This window comes from Phascolarctos cinereus, unplaced genomic scaffold, assembly GCF_003287225.1.
Source record: "Phascolarctos cinereus isolate Bilbo 61053 unplaced genomic scaffold, phaCin_HiC Scaffold_2;HRSCAF=192, whole genome shotgun sequence".
In the NCBI taxonomy this organism is placed as follows: Eukaryota; Metazoa; Chordata; class Mammalia; order Diprotodontia; family Phascolarctidae; genus Phascolarctos; species Phascolarctos cinereus.
The window spans coordinates 296,056,406-296,077,797 of NW_027555625.1; the positions used below are offsets into that span (position 1 = coordinate 296,056,406).

The 21,392-nt window shown below is 41.2% G+C and overlaps 1 protein-coding gene across 2 annotated transcripts in view; it reads right to left on the bottom strand.

Moving 5' to 3' along the window:
* The window catches only part of RALGPS1 (Ral GEF with PH domain and SH3 binding motif 1), a 606,537-nt gene that overhangs the window by 246,826 nt on the left and 338,319 nt on the right, over positions 1 to 21,392 (bottom strand). The gene's annotated exons all lie outside the window — the stretch shown is intronic.

Here is a 21,392-nt window from a genome sequence, read left to right on the forward strand (position 1 = left end):
TAAAGTTGATTGTGCTAGAGTGAGAGTAAGAGAGTCAGATAAAAGTTCTTTCTATCAAAGCAGTGCTGCTCTGCTATGGCTGTTTGGTTTTGGGGTGTGTGCTTGTATGGGGTTCCCTTTGGGTATTATGCATCACTAGGAAAGTCTTATGCATTTGGGTGTCTGAAATCTCCAATATACAAAAGGGGTAGATAATGGAACAGCTACATACTTGACAACATCTCACTTAGCCTTTGTCTTTAGGTTCTCAAGAATGCTAGCACGAGAGAGGCTAGGACCCTTGTAGTCACTGGGTGTGGAAGTCTTGCATTAGGTACTGTCTTCAGAGGCCCCTCCAGGGAAACAGAGATCATCTTTGTTTGGTACAAGATAACTATGCCTCCCTTTCTATTCATGGCCTATTTTGATGGGTTTCTTCAGCTGTCTGTGTCTGCCTAACACTATAAAGACCATAACCCTAAATGATAGCCACTCTTCTATTTCATTCTTCACATAGCTGCCATAATAATCTAATGGACTGGTCTCCCCAGACCACTCCCCTGCTCATAAGACTTTAGTGGTTCCCTGTTCCCTACAGTAATGTTTCCTAACCTTTTAAACATTAACAACAACTTGCACCCTCCTTGTTGAATGATTAAAATCTATTGATTGAGAAAATGAATATTGACAAAAAGGTACTATGAATTCAATAACATTTTAAATGGAATTGCATTTTGTGAATCACAACAGCCTTGGACATATTCAACATCTTCCCAACTCCCTCAGCCTTGTCTCCCCTGATTGGTGAGCCACAGAGCTGTCGTTTGTCCTTCATTCTTGAAGAGGATCATGACATCAGGAAGGTGATGCCATGATTTGTAAGTGAATTGGATTTAAATGAGGGAGGGCTGTGCAAAGTCATCAGACTTACTCTCTTCTCTTGAGCCATCTGGGTCCAGTGGCCAGATATAGAACAGGATTACTGGAGATGGCCAGAGGGTAGAGCACTACCCACCCAAAGCTTTCCTTTATAAAGGACAGAGCCAGATACCCTCCCACCAAGTACTCCCTGGTGTTCCTCCCAACCCCACTCTGCTTTCCAGCTTCCTTTTGTGGGTTGCCTTCTTCCCCCATTAGAATGCAAGCTCCTCAAGGACTGGGACTGTCTTTCATTTTCTTATTTGTATCTTTAGGAGTTTAGCACAATGCCTGGCACATAGTAGGTGTTTAATAAATATTTATTGAATTGAAATTAAATTGATTCTCCGATCAAAGGAATCACTGGCCTATAGGACAAAATATGCACTCCTTATCCTGGCATTTATTTTTTTTTTCAGTCAAAGACAAGGTTTATTAGAACATGGGCGGGGGGTGGGGTGGTGGCTTCAGTTTCCTCGTCTGTAAAATGAAGATGTTGGGCTACGTGATTTTTGAAGTCTCTTTCATTTCTTAACTTATGAAACTTACATCTTGGGAATGGATGGTGCTTTAACAACATCTCCCAAAAATACTGAAGAAATATTGACAAATACTTGCTCGCCAACTGTCCTTTTTCTCAACCAAGTTGATCTTAACTCCTTATTTCCAAATTTTCTTATTTCTGCCTCATTTGTCACTTTTCATTTCATGGTTATAGTGTGAACATCTTATTTAGGGGCATTATCATGATGTCCTTAATGGTCACCCAAAAACATGTATGTCCAAAGGAGAGCTGAGTCCTAGATATGTGACTGTAGGCAGCTGATTTAATTGTTCTGGACCTCACTTTTCTCATCTGTTCAATGGGGATTATAATACTTGCACTCACTTCCTCAGAGGACTGTCGTGGTGAAAGTGCTCTGTAAATCTTGAAGAAATGGGAGCTGTTATGATGACTTCATTTGGAATGTCTGGTCCAACTTCTCCTACAGCCTTTAGTCCCGTGACTCCAGCTAATGTTTTGGTCTGGGGGGATAGTTTTATTTATTTCTGAGTCACATGCACACATGTTTCTTTGACTTTCAGTTGTAAATTGTATAGAGACAGGACTCTGAGAAGTACCTGGCATGAAGTTGTTGTGGAATGTTCATTAAATATCATTGCCAGGCCTCAGGAAGCCAACAGCTTGGATCCCACAGCATGGGACCAGCTCACTGGATGTCCTGTTGCTCTCTGGATCTGTGGATCCAAACTGGTTTAATTCCAAATCCATTTTTTCTCATACTTTGCAATTTAAGTTAATGAGGTTTTACTGTCACTCAACTACTGCTTAAACACAAAACAAATATTTTTCACCCATAGGTCTCAGAATAAAGAGGGAATAATAGGCAGTGTGGTTTTATGAAAAGAAAGCTGGGCTAAGAAAAAGGGAAATTGGATTCCAGTCCTGGATTTGACATTCACCAGATATACAACTACAAAAAAGTCACTTTATTTCTCTGAGTTTCAGTTTCCTCATCCATAAAATGAGAATAACATTTGTACTGCCTCCCTCAGATGAGAAGAAGGAAAATGCTCTGCAAATTACAGAACATTCTGTCAATATAATTCATCATTACCAGTTGTGCATGGAGGGGATTTTGGGTTCTCAAAAGGTCAGCCAGGAGAGTGCATGCTCTGGTAGGTTCTAATGTTGGGCTGTAGGTGTTAGGGGTGCTGGGACCCCAAAACCATGACACACGGGTCCTGACCCAATGAATTTGACCCAAGTCTTCTTTCAGCCAAAGACAAAGTTTATTATAGATGAACCATACAGGCCAGACTCTTAAGGAATCTGAATATTAGTGATGCTCATAAGGATGAGCAGGCATGAGGAAATCTCGGCGCTTAAATGAGGGCCAGGATGGATCTTATATACAGCCAAGTAATTTGGGATAACTGGAGGAGGAGCGGGGAGGAGGATCCTGAAGCTGGGGTTACTGGGGGAGGAGTTTAGGGAGAATCCCGATGGGAGTGTCTGAAAGGTTGAATGGGGTCATCTGGGAATAAACAAGCGAAGGCTAGGCTTTATTAGGGTAACAAAAAACTGGAAGATAGGGCCTAGGGATAAAAAAGAGGTTGGATGGGATCTGGAGAAGATTAAAGATGGGAAATACACTGGGCCTAGGCAAGAAGGCCAGTTGATAGGAATAATAATGCTAGACTTCCTAGACCAGGTGAGTTCAAAGAAAGTTTAAGGGTTTTGTAGGGCCCATAGACAAATGGGACCCAAATTCTTTTTGGGGTAAGGGACAAAGGTCTCAGCTTGGGCCCATACTCCATCATTAGCATGTTGGAAAAGTTTCTAGTAGGGTTCCCAAAACAGACTGAAGCAGCTTTTTATGGAGCAAAGAAAAATACAAAATGGCCTCAATCCTCTATTTATCTCTGCTCCTGCCCCCAACCACTGCACAATGATGGTGACAGAGTGGTAGGAAGGGAGGTGGAAGGAGGGAGAAGAATCCTACAGTTTTTAGAATGTCTATAAACTTTAACTGAGCTGCAAGTATTCAAAGAGTAAGAGGGTTGTCTAATGACCAATGTACTGAAGAAAATGAATTGTATTCATCTTTATATTTTTTGCTATAAACAAAACCAGAAAACAGAAGGAAGCTGTGGCTAAATGGAAGGATGGATCATAGATTCCTCCTTGGAGAAACAAATGAAGTAGTTGGTGTAATTGGTTGTATCATGCTCCCAAAGGAAAATCATCTCATATTGCCTTCCCTCTGTTAGTTATCTCCTATTTATCCTGTATATAAAACTTGCGTTGTATATATTTCTTTGCATGTTGTCTCTCCCATTAGACTGTAAGCCTCTGGAGGTCAGGGACTGTCTTATGCCTCTTTTTGTATCCCCAACATTTTGCTGGGCACATAGTGCTTGGCCATAGCAGGAACTTAATAAATGTTTATTGATTGAACGATTGATCGTGCTAGGTGTTTGCAAAAAGCTCACTTTGAAAATAAATGAAGCTTATGCACCTGCATTTGTTACAAAGGATGAAGAAGTAGAGAAATTCTGTAAAAAACTCAATGAGAACTTCTAAATTAAATCAACTTACATTTTCATTCTCAGTGACTTCAAGGCAAAGGTAAAGATGGTGAGAACCATATTGGAAACTGTTAATTAGGAGAAGCCAATAACTTGTAGTCTATGTAGAAGCCTTTGATCTTGAAACCTTTCTTTGAGAAAATAATTAGAAAGGTAAGAGAATTAGAGAACAAGGGTGACAGACAGAGCAAGAGAGACAGAAATGGATAGAGGGAGGGGAGAGAGGGAGCCCTTTTCTTAAGTATTTGCTATGTGCCAAGAGCCTAAGCAAGGAAGACAATCCCTGTCCCTCAAGGATTTTATGTTCTAATGGAGGAAGACAATGGATAAAGGTGTGGTGAAAGGAGGGAACTGGGAAGGCTGTACTATGCAAAGTGAAATGGAGATCCAGGCAAGATAAGATGAGATCTCCTCTACCAATATCCATGGCAAACACTGAATAATATCAGAAACAACGAAATTGATTATCTTTTAACAGACAAGAAATGACTAGTTACTGATGTGGGGGTCATTTCTGAATCAGCTATCTTATGTACAATCAGATCCATGACCTGTTAGAGCAAAAAATAAAATGATAAAAATCTAAAAAAACAGAATAAACATGAGAAAAAGATATGGCATACAATGAAAACAACCACAACCTAATCTACTGAAAAATGGGCTATGTATAGAAGAAAGACTATAATATACAGTTTAATTAATATAAGTTAACTGTCATAAGGAGACAAAAATAACTACAAAACACCTTAGTGAACCCTTGACATTTGCCAAGTGAAGAGATATTGAAGCCAATGACAACACTTGTTTAGAATATGAATTTGTTTATAAAATCTTGTTATATAGAAAGATAAAACACTTGTTATTCAACAACAATTATCAGAGTGACATATCCAAAGGGACAGAGCTGGAATACCAGAGCCAGATTTAGAACCTAGGTCTTCTGACTCTCAGTGTTATTCCACTACCACAATTCACTCTAATACTCAGGATATAGGTAGAGTTCAAATTTCTAAAGTGATATGGAGAATTTACATGTTCATTGAAATGGACTGGATCCACAAGTAGAGAAACTGCCAAAAGACCTATAAGTGAGACTACTTTTGAGAGTTGCCCAGCCTGGATCTGAGTGACGGTACACTCCTGCTGTCTGGTCCCACTGTCCTGTGCTTCAAAACACAAAATATTCCCTGGGAAGATATGGCTGAGTCTGGAGAGAAATCGAAAATCCAACCTCACTTTTTAGTTATGCATATGGGTCATAAGATCACGAATTTAGAGTTGGAAGGGACCTTAGAAATCATCAAGTCCAATCTCCCATTTAATGGATGAGGGATTAAGGCCCAGAGGAACAGTAAGTAACGGAGCTAGGATCTGAACCAAGTCTTCTGACTCCAAATCCAGTGCACTTTATAGCATTCTGTCTGATTCTCATGTTCCATTAGCCCTGGGAAGCAAATTTACACAATGCTCAGATGGTAACAACAGCTTTAACTCAAAACATATTACAACCGTGGTTTGATTTTATATGAGAACTCAGTGTTTCTCATGACTCTGATGAGGAATGGGAGTACTGACCTGAAGGTATCTCAGCCTCTGGATGCTCTGGGTATGTCACAGGTGGGTTAACCCCCTATAGGTCATGCACATCTTTGTCTTGCCTCTTATCCACTAGATTACCACTCATTTTCACAGAGAGATGTATTTGGCATTTTGAAGGGATATCAATGGGAAATGCTGGGCTAACAGCCTACTTTGAGGCTATAAGCTGTCTTCTTCACTCCTTGGCCCTACAAACCCCTCTGGAATTAACCTCTGGCCAGAAACATTGGCACAGAGCAGTGGTCTCCAAACTTTTTTGATTATACCACCATCAATAGAAGATTTTTGAACATATAGCCATAAAATATGAATAATTATTTATTTGTAAATACTATACAGCTACCACTGTGATACTGTCCATCCCAAAACAAAATAAGGGGAGGGGTGGAGAGGGCAAAGCTCTTACTCATTGGTGGCTGCCCCCCACTACCACAAAGCCCTCCCTCCAAGGTATACTGGGAAAGGGGTGAAGCTTTACCCAATGGCAGCTGCTGTTCTGGGAGGCCAGGTAGTTATTGGGTTATAAACTGCTCTGAGTGACCAATGTGAAGGCAGAAAGTGGGTAATTAGGAGAGTGGGAGAATGTTAAGGAACAGTGCTATAAGGAAGACAAGCCCCATAATTGGCTATTGCAGGTGGGGTGGGTTTAGATCTATGATCCCACCCTTAGATTGATCCCACACCTCCTGAGGACATATCCTGGTCCCCACTTTAGGAGGTGCTGGCCTGGAGAACAGAACATTTACTACTCCATACCTAAGTTTGTGAGGTAAGCACCTAGAAAAAGAAATAGGTATCTGTTCTCTGCCCAGGTCCTCCCCCTTATTATAGGAAAGCAAGAAAGTTCAAGAATACAGGGAACCCTGATAAAATTCAGCTGTCAAGATCCAGCCTATTCTGAGTTTTCTGAAATGCAACACCATCCCAGATGCAATAGCCCTGAATGATGGAACCTTCACTTCCCAAACCAAGAAGAGCAGGTGCACCAGACTCATAGCAGACAGGCTTTCTAGAGAAAGAAGAAATGGACATTCAGGTTTGTTCAACTCTAATGACAGATGGAGTCATCCAGGAAATTTATAAAAAGTTAACACACTTTGGAAACAGATTGAGAATCCAAAAAGATCTCAATAGGCTAGGTTTAAAGCCGAAAGGAGACTTAGAGACCACCTAGTTCAACTCCTTCATTTTACAGATGAGGAGGCTGTGTTAAGTGACTTGCTCAAAGTCACACAGAAAGTAATAACAGAGACAAAATGAAAAGCCAAATCCTCTACTCCAAATCAAGTCATCTTTTCAGGATGCAGAATCTCAGAACTGAAAGGGAATCAGAGAAGAGCTGTAAGTAGAGTAGGGTAAATGGGACTTTTACCCAGGACACTGTAATTGACAGGACTGAGAGCTCTTCTATTTCTTTAGCAAGCAGAAAGAAGTGATGTATCAGAGGGAATTGATATCCAGCACACGTTCTTCCTTCTTCTTGGTGAGTCTGCAGCCCATCACACCTGCACTCTATATTTCTCTGCCAGCCCTGTGCATGGCCATTGTATTTATGCTGTGATTATCCCAATCCCTCTCCTGAATTCTGGGCCACCATCTTTTACAGTACCATTATTGTTAGGCTGTTCTCTCAGGGCCCAGTGGCCCATCTAGAACTAGCACATTCTTGCCACTTCCTGGGGTCAAGAGAAATTATGCCACCACAGCTTCAGCCTACCATCTCTATCCTCTCCCCACCTCACTCGTCAGCTTCCTATTCATTGAGTAATGGTGAGGCCAATCTCCTTGGGGAATGGGTCATCCCTCCCCTAGTAAAACTGTACCTAAGGTAGACAATGCTCACTACACCCCAATCATGTCATGCTGTCAGGCCTAGGGACCTGACTCATAATACCTTCCCTGAAGAGCAAGGTGCACAGGTCAGAGACTATCTTGGCTGGCTACTCACCTGACATCTTGGAACACAGACCAAGGAATCTAACATGGGCTGACTTCACACAAAAGCCACTCCTGACTCAGTGAAGGTAAAGATTGCCACCATTCAACTGAGATGAGATCCTGTGACTTTCCTACATTATGTCTGAGCTCCTTCTCAGCCCCACCAGGGGCCAGCCCAAAAGCTGCCTTGAAACAACCTGGGGTCCTTTTCTCCAAGTCACCAAGCAATGTTCCAGGGTCTTTTGCCCAAAGGGGACTTATGTCCCAAGGTCTGAGGCCTCTTCCTTCCCACCTGAATTTGTCTTAAAAAGCTGTTCTGCGGATACCTTTCCTGCTTGCAGAGTCAAAACTCTGTCTCAGAGCCACCTATTCCATACTGTTCCTGACCAAAACTGTTTTCTGTAACATACTCTTCCAATGGTCATTCAACCTGTACTTTAACACCACGAGGGAGGAGAAGCCTATTACCTCCCAAGGCAGACCATTCTACACCTTTAAATGTTAACACTTTTCCCCTTAAATCAAGATTAAATTTTCTTCTCTGCAACTTCCATTTATTGCTCCAAGTTCTATCAGTTGGGTCCAAGAACAATGTAACATGTCAGACTTTCAGATCCTTAAAGATGACTCCCTAAGCCTTCTCTTCTCCAGGCTAAACATCCCCAGTTCCTACAACCAATCCTCACACAATATGATCAAGACACATTTGTTCATCATAGCCACCCTCCTCTGGACAACTTATCAATGCCTTTCCTGAAATTGTATCACTATGCCTCATGTTTTAAATGCAAAGTTAAGTACTTGGATTAAAAAAATAAAGTACTGGATGGATGAGGAGTGACTAGACAACCCATTCATGCAGAAAAGAACAAGAAGTTTTTAGTGGACTACCAGATGAGTATGAGTCAGTATAGTGTTATGGTAGCCAACAAAGCCATCAATGTCATCTTGAGCTGTACAAATAGAGGCATGGTGTTCAGAAAATGGAGCTGCGAGCGCCAGTATCTGAAGTACTGCATTTAGTTCTGGGTGCCCCATTTTAGGAAGAACATAGATAAGCTAGATTGGATGCAGGATGACCAGCACGATGAGGCTGGACCAATAGCTGCTAATACCTTTTTGGAGCAAGATACCGAGAAATTATCTTTAATAACACAATGTTGGATAATAGAAAAGGAAAATATCATATAGGATGCAAACTGCTTCCTGGAAAGATCTAGGGCTCTGAATGTCAGCTTGCTTTGATGTTCAGAACTAATCAGTCCTGAATGTGAGTCAGAAACAGGTGACTTGGAACAGCTTTTTGCCAACTACATGACCAGTGGAAATAAAATGTATCTTCCGCACTGCATGTGTCACCATGAAGCTCCCCACGTGAATCTGTTGCTGAACTTCTATGACTGTAAGTACATGGATCCTGACCATGCCAGATTGAAAACCACATATATTCCCTCCCATCTAAGAGGAAGAATAGTATTTCAACACATCTGTGATCTTACTAATGTGAGCATGCCCTCCACCAGTGCACATTGCAACCCCTCCATGCCCCCTCATCCTGTGTGTTCTTCTTATTTGTGTGTTTCCAAAAATCCTCAGTAAAGGATCAGCTGAGGGCAGTTAAGCGGTGCAGTGGATAAACCACTTGGCCTTGAAGACAGGAAAACTCCTCTTCCTGAGTTCAAATCCAGCCTCAGACATAGCTGTTTGACCCTGGGCAAGTCACTTAACTTTGCTTTTCTAAGTTTTCTCATCTGTAAAATAAGCTGGAGAAGGAAATGGCAAACCACTCCAGAATCTCTGCCAGGAAAACCCCAAATGGGAACACGGAGAGACAGACAGGACTGAAATGACTGAAGAACAATAAAGGATCCATCCAATCCAACCCACATGCTGGAGGCCTTTCTCTGTTTTTGGTTTGTTTGTTTGTTTTTGTTTTTAAGTTGATATGTGTGCAACAGAGGGGCAGTGTGGTATAATGGAGAAAGTGTTGGACCTGGAGTCAGGAATACCTGGCTTCAAATCCTGTCTCCAATTCTTATCAGCTGCGTGACCTTCTATCAAGTCACAACTGATATGATCCTCAGGCAACACTCTAAGACTTAGAATGACTGACTGTGACCTGCAGTTGGTAAAGCAGGGGGTGAAGGCACAGAGGACAGTCCTCTATGTTGGGGTGGTAACAATAGCAACACAGGGATCATCCTACCATAGGTGCTTTTGCATATGTAAAATGGGGAGCTCCACTCCATAGAGACCTGCCCTTATAAGGATTAGTCAGGGGATTGGTGGGGGTGATGGCATAGAGGACAGTCCCTTGCTGGGGGAGGATGGCAATGGCAGCACAGGGGTCATCTGACCATGGGTGCTGTCGCATGAAGAAAATGGGGAGCCCCACCCAACAGAGCCTGCTTGTGCCCCCTACAAGAAATAACGAGGGGCTCACAGGGGGAGGATTATTGGGAGAGGGATACTATGACAATATGACTCTAGAGGTGGAAGCAGGATCTTGCTATACACTTCAGACTAGGGCAGGGGTGGAGAATCTGCAGCCTCAAGGCCAAATGTGGCCCTCTAGGTCCTCAAGTGTGGCCCTTCTACTGAATCCAAACTTCACGGAACAAATCCCCTTAACAAAAGGATTTGTTCTGTAAAATTTGGACTCAGTCCAAAGACTGTACCGAGGACCTAAGGGCCTCGAAGCTGCAAGTTCCCCATCCCTGGGCTAGAGGAAGGCCAGGAGGTATTGGAAGGCTATGGTCTCTAGACTGTTGTGAAGACTAAACAGCACTTGGGAAAGAAGTGTACTTCCCCGGATGTCAGTGCCCTGGGGCAAAGTCTTGGTGGATTGGACTGGTACTGCTTTTAGAGACCCCAATGCCAGGTTTCCTTATTCCAAGTTCAGTACTCTTTATACTATATCCTGCTGCCTTGACTCTTTTAATAAATGGTTGTTGAATGAATGGACATACATGAGCCTGAAAAGGAGGCACTGGATCCAATCAGTATTATGTCCAAGAGGGAAGAGAGATGGCATTTGGCAGCTGTTCATTAATCTTCAGCAAGGATATGGAATTTTATGACACAATCAGCAGGGACCTTCCAAGTCATTCTGGCTGCTGAAACAACTGTCTTCTGCTTTTCATGGTTTCTACAGAAAGCTAAGCTCTCCTAACCCTCTGGCTTTGTTTGGTTCCTTGGTGACCAACTGTAGTCACTAACACAGATTCTTTAGCTGCTGAAGCCAATCAAGTCTGTCACACACCAAACACGGGATCAGGCAGAGTAGAGACAAGAATGCACTCCCATCTTAGGCAGAAGCTATCCCTCCTATTTTCCCCACAGCATTCAGGCTAGAGCTCAAGGGAACTTCATTCCAAGGGACTCAGTCACACACTAAAGTCACTTGCATGAGAAAATTAAAAGGAAGGCATTCAAATATTAAAAGAATAAAGTGCTGAAAAGTGTGTCCAGTAGGGGGAAAAACGTTGAATTTGGAGTCAGAGGACCTAGGTTTGAATCCCAGCTCTGCTAGTAATTATCTTAGACATCATTTTTGCTTCTTGGAGCCATGTTTTATGCTCTATAAAATGAAGGAGTGGAACTAGATAATGAATAAATGAATGAAAAAGCATTTGTCCAGTACTTACTATGTTCCAAGCATTGTGTTAAGTGCTGGAGATTTAAAAAAAACACAAGTGAAGACAGTCCCTGCTGTCACAGAGCTTACATGCTACAAAGGGAAAACAACATATATCCAGCTCAGTAAACACACACACACACACACACACACACACACACACACACACACTGCACACACGCACAGGAAATCATTGTAATTTTTGGGTGGTAGTAGAAGGGAGAACACTAACAATGGGGGAATCGGGAAGGAGTTTATGCAAGAGGTGAGACCTAAATTGAGCTTTGAAGGGAGAAAGTGATTCCAAAGGGCAGAGATGAAGAGGCAGAACATTCTCTGAGAACAGCCTTTGCAAAAGCACCGAGGCAGGAGATGACATGTTGGGTTTGGGGAATAGCAAGCACAGCAATTTGTCTGGAATATAAAGTGTGTTAGGGAGAGTAAAGTGAAATTAGTCTGGAAAACAATAGGGAGCTACTGTAGTCACAGCTAATCTAACAATCTGAGTTCTGAATCAGAGTCTGGAGTATCTAGTCTTACCTGTTCTTGAAAAGGAATCTCTTCCATGACATCTCAGGCTTTGTCTGAAAACCTCCAATAGGGAGGCTTTTTTTTTCTTTGAGTCAAGACAATGTATTAAGATATTCAGCCTCCACAATGGACTCCCTTTTGAGTCAGCTGATTCCATTCTTAAACAGCTCTACCTTTTCCCCCTCTTAAGTTTTAGTGACACTGCTCTCTCTTGGTTCATCTCCTACTTATCTGATTATTTTCAGTCTCCTTTGTAGGATCATTATCCATACCCAATCCCCTACCTGCAGAGGTAACACAGGACTCTGGCCTGGGTTTGTCTTCCTTCCTTCCTTCCTTCCTTCCTTCCTTCCTTCCTTCCTTCCTTCCTTCCTTCCTTCCTTCCTTCCTTCCTTCCTTCCTTCCTCCTTCCTTCCTCCCTCTTCCTTCCTTCCTTCCTCCCTCTCTTCCTCCCTCCCTCCTCTCTCTCTCTCTCCTCCCTCCCTCCCTCTCTCCTTCCTTCCTTCCTTCCTTCCCCTCTCTTGCTCTCGCTCTCTCTCTCCCCCACCCCATCTCATCAGCATCGGTTCCCATGTATACAAGTCTCATTTCTACGCATATGAATCCTTTGATCATTCAAACACTGGCATAGCGAATACATTCACCAATTATCTTACCATACTGGAACATAGTTAGACTAGGTTAAGTGACCAGAATTAGTGGTCAATATTTATTTATTTATTTTTTTAAATAATTGATTTATTTTTAGCTTTCAACATTCACTTCCATAAGATTTTGAGTTTTAAATTTTCCCCCTCCCTCTCTCCACCAAGATGGTGTGCAATCTGATATAGGCTCTACTTACACATTCATATTAAGCATATTTTCCCATTAGTCATTATGTAAAGAACAATTAGAACTAACGGGAGGAACCTTGAGAATGAAGCAATAAAACAAAGGAAAAGGAGATCAAATAGTATGCTTCCATCTGCATTCAGACTCCATAGTTCTTTCTCTGGATGTGGGCATCATTTTCCATCATGAGACTTTGTTGTCTTAGATCCTTGCATTGCTGAGAAGAGCCAAGTTTATCAAAGTCAGTCATCACACAGTGTGGCTGTTACTGCGTGCAATGTTACCCTGGTTTTGCTCATTTCCCTCAGCATCAGTTCATGTAAGTCTTTCCACATTTTTACCAATATTCATTTATTAAAAGTTTACTATGTGCCAGGCTCTGTACTAAGTGTTGGGAATACAAATCCAAGCAGAAAGCCAATCTCTTTCCTCAAGGAACTTAAATTCTAATGGGAAAAGATGACCCAAGAAAAAGAAGATGAAAAGGAGGGAACTAGAAGGGATTGGCCTAGAGCATGATAGAGAAAGTCTGGAGTATGGTCTGGAGAAGAATGAGATTTGGCTGGCTTGGATATAGTCCTTAAATACAGGTTCTCAAAGGAGCCATCCAACTAGAGGGAGAGGCCCCAGGGTAGAACATACTTCCAGTGTGTGATTTAAAGCCTGGAGGGAGCTTCAGGATGAAGAAGTTCCTGAGCATGATGGAGAACTTCTGGTGAGTAGCCAGGAGCTCCCTTACCATTCTCTTACTTATGTTGGTTTCAATTGCCCATTAACCATCTATGCCATTACATTGGCTGTCTCCCATGTCTGGAATGCACTCCCTCCTTACCTATGACTCTCAGAATCTCTCTTTTCCTTCAAAACTTAGGTCAATCAACATTTTTATGTGAAGCCTTTCCTGATCCCACAAGCTATTAATGCCCACCCACCAAAATTTTACCTCCCACTTATTTATATACACTTCTGAGTGTATATTATCTCCTCAGATAGAAATGCAAGTTTCTTGAGGATGAAGATTGCTTCATTTTTGTCTGTAGCCCAAGAGTCCAACAGAGCTCCTGGCACATAACAGATACTTAATAAATCCTTATTGTTATTTCTAGATGAAAGACAGGTCTTCTTGGCAGAAAAACAAGTAAAATGTGAATTGAGTGATTCTGCCTTCTCTCTGTTGTTCATTATTTTTATCCCATATACAGCCTGAGCAGTGAGACTTACCATTCTTTTATACTATTTCCCCCCAAATACAATTAAAATTCTCTTTTTGGGAGGCATTAACTTTCTTCACCAGTCTCAGCTCAAGCTTTAGACTTCATGACACTTAAAAAAAGTATTATGTTTTTGTCTTTTTCCTCCATTACTGGCCCTTTCTTTCATCGCCCGTATGTGTCTCTTGAAAATGGAATTCCCTCTCCAACCCTTCATCCTCAAAGCTGCCAACATAAAATTCCTAAAGCACAGGTCTGACAATGTGTCTCCACTATTCAATCAACTTCAGTAGCTCCTTGTTACACCTCCAGTCACATTCCTGTTTGGTATTTGATATACTTTACAAAGGGCCTCCAACTCTCCTTTCCAGACTTATTATATGTTACTTCCCTTCATGTACCGTACTGTCTAATCAAATTGGATTTTTGCTGTTCCTCACACGTGACTCTTCATTTATTATCACTGTGTCCTTCAAGTGGCTGTCCTACTTGAGTGGAAGATATTCTCTCCTCACTGCAACCTTTTAGAATTCCCTTTGTTTCCTCAAAAACTCTACTTAAGCAATACCTTTTGCATGAAACTCTTCCTAGTACCAACCAGAAGCTACTGACCTCCTCCTCTCAAAAATTTATCTCATATTTATTTTTATAGATCATACTTCTATATAATATAATGTATACATGTAACATATAATGTATATTATGTAATATGATCTTATATACAACCATAGGCATATATGCATATGTATATATATAAAACATACAAATATATTTATATAAACACATATGTACATTTTGTCTCCCCCTACTGACTGTTCTGTTTCATTTTTTTATCTTTATAGTCTTACTATCTAGTACAATGCCTGACACACAGTAGGTTTGATATATTGTAGAGTATCAAGGTAGTACGGTGGACAGAGAAGCAGTCCTGGAGTCAAAAAGACCAAAGTTCAAATTCAGTCTCAGATACTAACTAGCTGTGTGCAAGTCTTTTAACCTCTGTCTCAGTTTGCTTATCTGTAAAATAGGATAATAACAGCACCCACCTTTCAGGGTTGTTGTGAGGATCAAATGAGATAATAATTGTAAAGCGCTTAGTACAGTTTGCGGTACACGGTAAGTGCTACATAAATATTAGTTATCTTTATTATTATTATTATTGTCATATACGTAATAAATATTTGCTGTCTAATGACTAAATTCCCTGTGCAGTCACACAATTCTCCTCAGCAGAAGGAATTTCCTCACTGTGAAATAATAGGATTACTCTACACAAGTAAAGCAAAAGATTGTGAGCTCCTTGAGGGCATAAACTACATAGATTTTCTGTAGCTCCATAACACCTGGCAGTGGGACTGTCCTCTTTGATAGATTGATCTCTGAGGTCCCTTCTATCTCTATAACTTAGGATATTCAGTTCCTTTAGTAAGACTTTCTCTCAGTAGAATTTCCACCCCAACTTCCCCTTCAGGTACCAATATTTTACTGTATTCTAAGCCTCTCCCTACTGTCAGAGTAGGAAAGGATCTGACATGATCATTTATATTTTTATCAAAATCCATTCACACTATTTAATGTTACCTCTCTCAATTTGCATTTTACAGTTAGGTCCTATTTAGTGAAATAATGAATTCCCTGAAGCATTGTATTCATGTAAGTATTCAAATGTATATCATTCAAGTAAAGTTATGTGAAATCTGGCAATTGATTCTGCTTTAATATAGTATGGATTCGAATAATACAACTACTTCATGGAATTTCATGATTTGCACTAATCAGGACCTCACTGTATCTCCAAATATGGAATGAAATTCCAAAAGATTCAACATGTCCATATTTCATTATCATAGGTATTCTCCACAATGATGCAAATCACAACCCATCTGTGTTGGCTCATCCTGTGCCACTCTTGTTAATTCCATCCCACAGATTCATGCCAGTGGGAAGTCCAATGGGCATTGAAGAGGTTTAAAGTGTGGAGGTGACAAACACCTTCAAGCAAGATGTAAGTTACAATGATGATGAAGATGATTGTCTTTATCTATATGTCACATGGCAGGGGAATAATACTTCCTCCTTGACCCCATAGAAAACAAGGCATCCCTGTATTAAAGAAGGTACTGTTTCAGTGGGTAGAAATTAAGAGAAAGACAGATTTTTGTTCATTGCAAGGAGAAAATTCCTACCAATTAACATTGTCCATATATGGAATGGGTTGCCTCAGAAGGTAGAGGGTTCTCCCTCATTGGAAATCTTGATGCAGAAACTGGACAACTACTTGTTGTGAGGCTTTAGAGAGGATATTTAATCAGGTAAGTAGGTGTGCAGCTGGCTGCCAAAGGAAGGAAGTGTGTTAAACTCCATTGTTTCTACATTGCTGAAGTACTGCAAGTGCTTTAACTGCCCTCTAAAATTCAGCACCCTGGGGAAAAGCTCTAATTGCCCCACCCTAGTTATGGCTCTGATCCCAGTCTTACCACTGATTATCTGTGTGACCCTGAGCAAGTCATTTTCCTTCTCTGGGACCTCAGTTACTTCCTCTAAATGATGAGGGGGTTGGACAAGATGAGCTCTAGGGTTCCTTGCATTGCTAACATTCTACTTTTCTAAGGTTCCTTGCAGCTCTAATATTCTGTGATTCTCTGGGTTTAAGTTCAGTGCCAATTTGTAGTGACTTGGCAGCTGGGAGAATCCTGTGCTAAAAAGAAAACTCCCATGCTCTGGTGGCAAGCTCGCTAAATCACTACCTGTCAATGTCAGGATGTAAAAAGTCTTGAGCTCTTTTTCATGGTGTCTTGGTCAGAATGGGCTAGGTGCCACCTTAATCACCTCATCACCTTCCAGTGGGGAAGGAGGGAGGTCTGAACAAATTACATGTGTAGTGGCAGCCCCATTGTTCACAGCCTTGGAGGAGATTTTGCCAAACTGAGGTAAGCGTGACTGCTCCGGCATGACCAATGTTGGCCTGGAAAGCACTTGTGTTCTACATGGGAGCTCCATCACTCGTCCGAGGTGAAGCAAAGTTAAATGTGGCTTCTAGGAAAAATGCATGAGGGAAAAATAGTGTAGAAAGGGAGAACTAACTGGCAAGACTAGCTGACTTGGGAGAAAGTTGAGTTGGACCCTAAGATTATAAAGTTGCTTTGAAATTTGAATAAAACCATTGATAATGATAAAAATAATCTCAGCTCACAATAATAATAATTTACCCTACCCCCAGGGCTAGAAATATTTTATTTTTAAATCATTTTCGCAAATTTTTTTTTTGTTTTGCACATATGATTTACAAATGAAAACTCACTGTGGAGTGGGGCAAGAGGTTCTGATCTGTTTGTCTTGTTGATTTCATCCCAGACTTTTGTCTGAGTTAGCTTTGATTATCAAACTTGGCTCAGCCTTATTATTCTCCAGATCACTTCCCAACTTCTCAGCAGCTTTGTCACGCTGGTAATGACTCTAACTCCTCTGAGTAGTGGTATCACCATTTAAGGAAGTACCCATGGCAGCCATGCTCACTCTAAATCTGGCTTAGCACAGACATCCCTTTGCAACTTCTTGACTTCCCTTCTCCCCACCCCAGCTGCCTCCTTTTCCTCACTTATCATCTCTGTTTTATGTGTTCTCTTTCTTTATTTGAATGTAAGCCCCTTGAAGGCAAGTGCTGTCTTTCCTTTTGCTTAAATTTGTATTACAAGACCTTAGCACATTGCCTATCACAAAGTAAGCACTTAATGAATGCTTTGGTAGCTATTTGACATGGTGAATTGAGCTCTATGCTTGGAGTCAGAAAGACCTAAATTCAAACCTGGCTTGAGACACTTATTAGCTGTGTGACCCTGGGTAAGTCACTTAAACTCTTTGCCTCAGTTAACACCTATCTCACAGGGTTGCTGTGAGGACAAATGTGATAATATTTATTATTATTATTATTATTATTATTATTATTATTATTATTATTATTATTATTATTATTATTATTATTATTATTTTGGCTAGGCAATGGGGTTAAGTGACTTGCCCAGGGTCACACAGCTAGTAAGTGTTATGTGTCTGAGTCTGGATTTGAACTCAAGTCCTTCTGACTCCAGGGCTGATGCTCTATCCACTGTGCCACCTAGCTGCCCTAAATGTGATAATATTTGTAAAGCACTTAACCCAGTGCCTGGGATATAGTAGGTACTTAATACTTTCTTTATTCCTCCCTGCCTCCCTCCATCCTTTCTTCCCTTGCTCCTTCCCTATTTCCCTCTCTTCTTCCTTCCTTCTTTTCTTCCTTAATCTCTTTCTTGGTGCTCAGAAGTCTATGTCATCTCCTTCAATCTCTTTCTTCCCCTATATGGGAAAGAGGCTGAAAGAGGTCATGTTGCACCATGTAGTGGAAAAACACTGGATTTGAAGTCATAGGGCCTTGGTTTGCATGCTGGCTCTTCTACCTATGATCTATGTGATCTTGGTCAGGTCCTTCCCCTTCCCTGAGTTTCAGCATCACAGATTTAAAGCTGGAAGGACCTTTGAGGTCACTGAGTCCAAAGCCCTCATTTTACAGATGAAGAAAGTGAAGTGAGTGAGATTAAGTGATTTCTCCAAAGTCGGTCACTTGACTAGAAAGGATAGCCTGGTGTGTGGTTAGTAAATGGCAGAACCAGGACTTGAACACAGGCCCTCTGACTTCAGCTCCAGCCTTCTTCCTACTACCTCATGCTGCTTCACTCTCATTACCTACAAAATGAGAGAGCTGGAAAGAGGATCTTCAAGGTCCCAGCATACCTTAGTATGATGTTAAGCACAGTGTTTTTCAACATGATAGGCACTGAATAAATGTTTTGTTGAATTGAATTAAATGTCCCTTCCAGTTCTAATTCCTATAGAGATAGAAAGTCCTCACCCAACATTTTTCAATGTATCAGAAACATCCTGAGTCCTGGGTAGAAAAATAATTCCACTCTGGCCAAAGCAGTAGGCCAAAGAGAGTTCCTGTCTCCCAAGAGATTTTCCATTTTGATCCTTAAAACAGAAAGCCCCCAAACAAGATAAAAGTGGGCTTTCAGCACTTCTCTAGCAATAGTCCCATGCGGTTGGAAGTGCAAAGATTATTCTTCCCATTTTGCAGATGAAGAAACAAACCTCAGAAAGGCTGACTTGTTTGGTCACAGCCACACAGCTAGTTAAGTGGCAGAGTTTAGATTAGAATCCTGGGGTGGACTTTAAAAAAATTCCTAATCTGTGCGTAAAATGTCAAGAAGAGTGTAGTCCTAGTATTATCCCACAGGAACTCCCCAAATAACCATCCAGATGCATGTCTGACCATGTAATCCCTCTACTCAAAAGCCTTCAAAGCCTCCCAAATTGCATCTTAAGATGAAGCATAAATTCCTTAACCTGTCATTTAAGGCCTACACCACTTGACTCCAACCTGCATTCCCAGACTTATTTCAGATTAATCCCTTACACACTTTATGTTCTAGCCAAGCTGACTTACTTGTTCCTGAATCCGATATTCTCTCCCCCACCTCCTCTATGAACTCAAGAAGGCTCTGCCCTCCATGCCTAGAAAGAACTCCCTTTTCTGCCTCTAAATTCTTGTCTTCCTTCAAGGCTCAGTTCAAATGCAACCTTCTCTGTGAAGCCTTCCCTCATCCTCTCTGCTGAAAATGTCTTCTCTCTCTCACTGCAAATTTCCTGTGCATTTGATGGAGTCTCTCCTTTGCTCCATCATAAAGCTGGCATTACCCTCCACACAGAATGTAAGCTCCTGGAGAGTAGGAACTGGGTCTTTTATTTTATTTTTAAATCTCTGCATGGTCAGTGGTTAGCACAGTTTCTTGCACAAAGTTTTTGCTGCTTAATAAATGCTTACTGTTGAATGTAGTTTGCTTGCATTTCACCTATAGTGGTGGAGAAATGTGGCTGTACAGCAAATATATTGTTCAATATTAGTGTTGCTACATGTTTTTGTAGTTTTGCATTTCTTTGTACCCCCAAAGTGTAGTATGGTGCCTGGGAGATGATACGTGTTTGGTTAATGCCTGTTAATTGATTGATGACTCTCTCTGGGGGTAACTCCTTGAGATTTTATTCTCTTATCATTTCTAATACCACATTCCACTATCTGTTCCCCTAGTGTTCATTCATAGGGTCTTTAGATGATACAAATGGGATTTGTGTAAAAGCCAGTAACCACCTCCAGAGTCCTCAGCACACGAGGCGGAGATCACTCCCTGATCTTCTCCAGGGTCATCCATATAGTTGTCCTTCAACTATTTTGTGGAGAGGACACCACTTCACCCCAAGCTCTTGAAGTTTGTGCAGGGGAATCATAGGTTTAGGTAGGTTTCTTCTAAACTGATGATGGATCACGTGTCTGTTGACTAGCTAAGGATGGAGAGGTTATCCCCAGACGGTAGGTTACCAGGGTATTGCTAATTTTTTTTTCTGTTAACTCATGAAACTTTATACTGTCCTATTTTCTGGGTATTCAGCAAAGAAAAGTGGGAAACTCTCCAACTGAAATTGGGAAAAAATGTTCTCTTGAGGACCCAACAGTGATGCCCTACTTCTTATCTGCAAACTCATAAGGTCATAGGATTTTTTAAATTAAAGTTTTTTTTTCAGTTAGCAAGTAATTATTTTCTCATCCTTCAACTTTTTCTACTTACTAGGAAAAAAGAAATAAAAACAAAACTCATGACAAATACATATAGTCAAGTGAAACAAATCTCTACACTAGCCATGCTGAAAAATGTGAACGTCATAGGGTTTACATCTGGAAGACACTTTAAAGGCCATCTAATCCAATACCCTGATTTTGAAGATCAGGAAACTGAAGCCCAGAGAGGTTAGATGAATTGTCTAAGGTCACACAGGTAGTAAGTGGCAGAGCTAGGATTTGAACACAAATTGTCCAACTCCAAATCCATTGACCATACATTACTACTGTACCACGCTGCCTTACCTGTTTTTTCATCACTATTGAGGAATACTGAGCAGCTCCTGCAATTGCTACAACACAACCCCTATTCCATTCCTATGACTGAGGGTTTTCCTGCTGCCTTCCAGATTCTTCATCCTGGGTTACACCAAGGTAAGATGCATGGCCTGCCCCTGATCCCTTTTCTGGCCACTGGGGCTACCAGTTCCCCAGCTTTACTGCTTAATGCCAACTAATATTGTAGTTATTTGTGTCCATGATTTTCCTCCTTCAGATAATTTTAAGTCCTTGAAGCTCTGGCAGGTCCAATCAAGCTGGAGACACTTGGAGCATGGCCCAGGGATGACTGATATGTTTGTCTTTCAAGGACCACTCTAGGTAAGTGTGGGCAGAAGGCCAGCCAGCAGGGGATGAACTCTTTCGACCATAGCAAGCCATAGGGATTGCTAAACTAGGGTCTATGAACTATTTTTTGTTTGCCTTTTATTTTTAACATCTTGATAGCTGTATTTCAATATAATTGATCTCTTTGATAATCCTATGTATTTTATGTATTTAAATACATTATTCTGAGAAGGGATCTACAGGCTTTACCAGATTGCCAAAAGGCTCCATGATACAAAAAAAAGTTAAGAATCTTGATCTCCAGAGACATGGAGGAGGTGATGATTTGCCCTGGTAGCTTTGCTGGCAGTAGGAGTGCCTATGCCAATTAAATCATAAA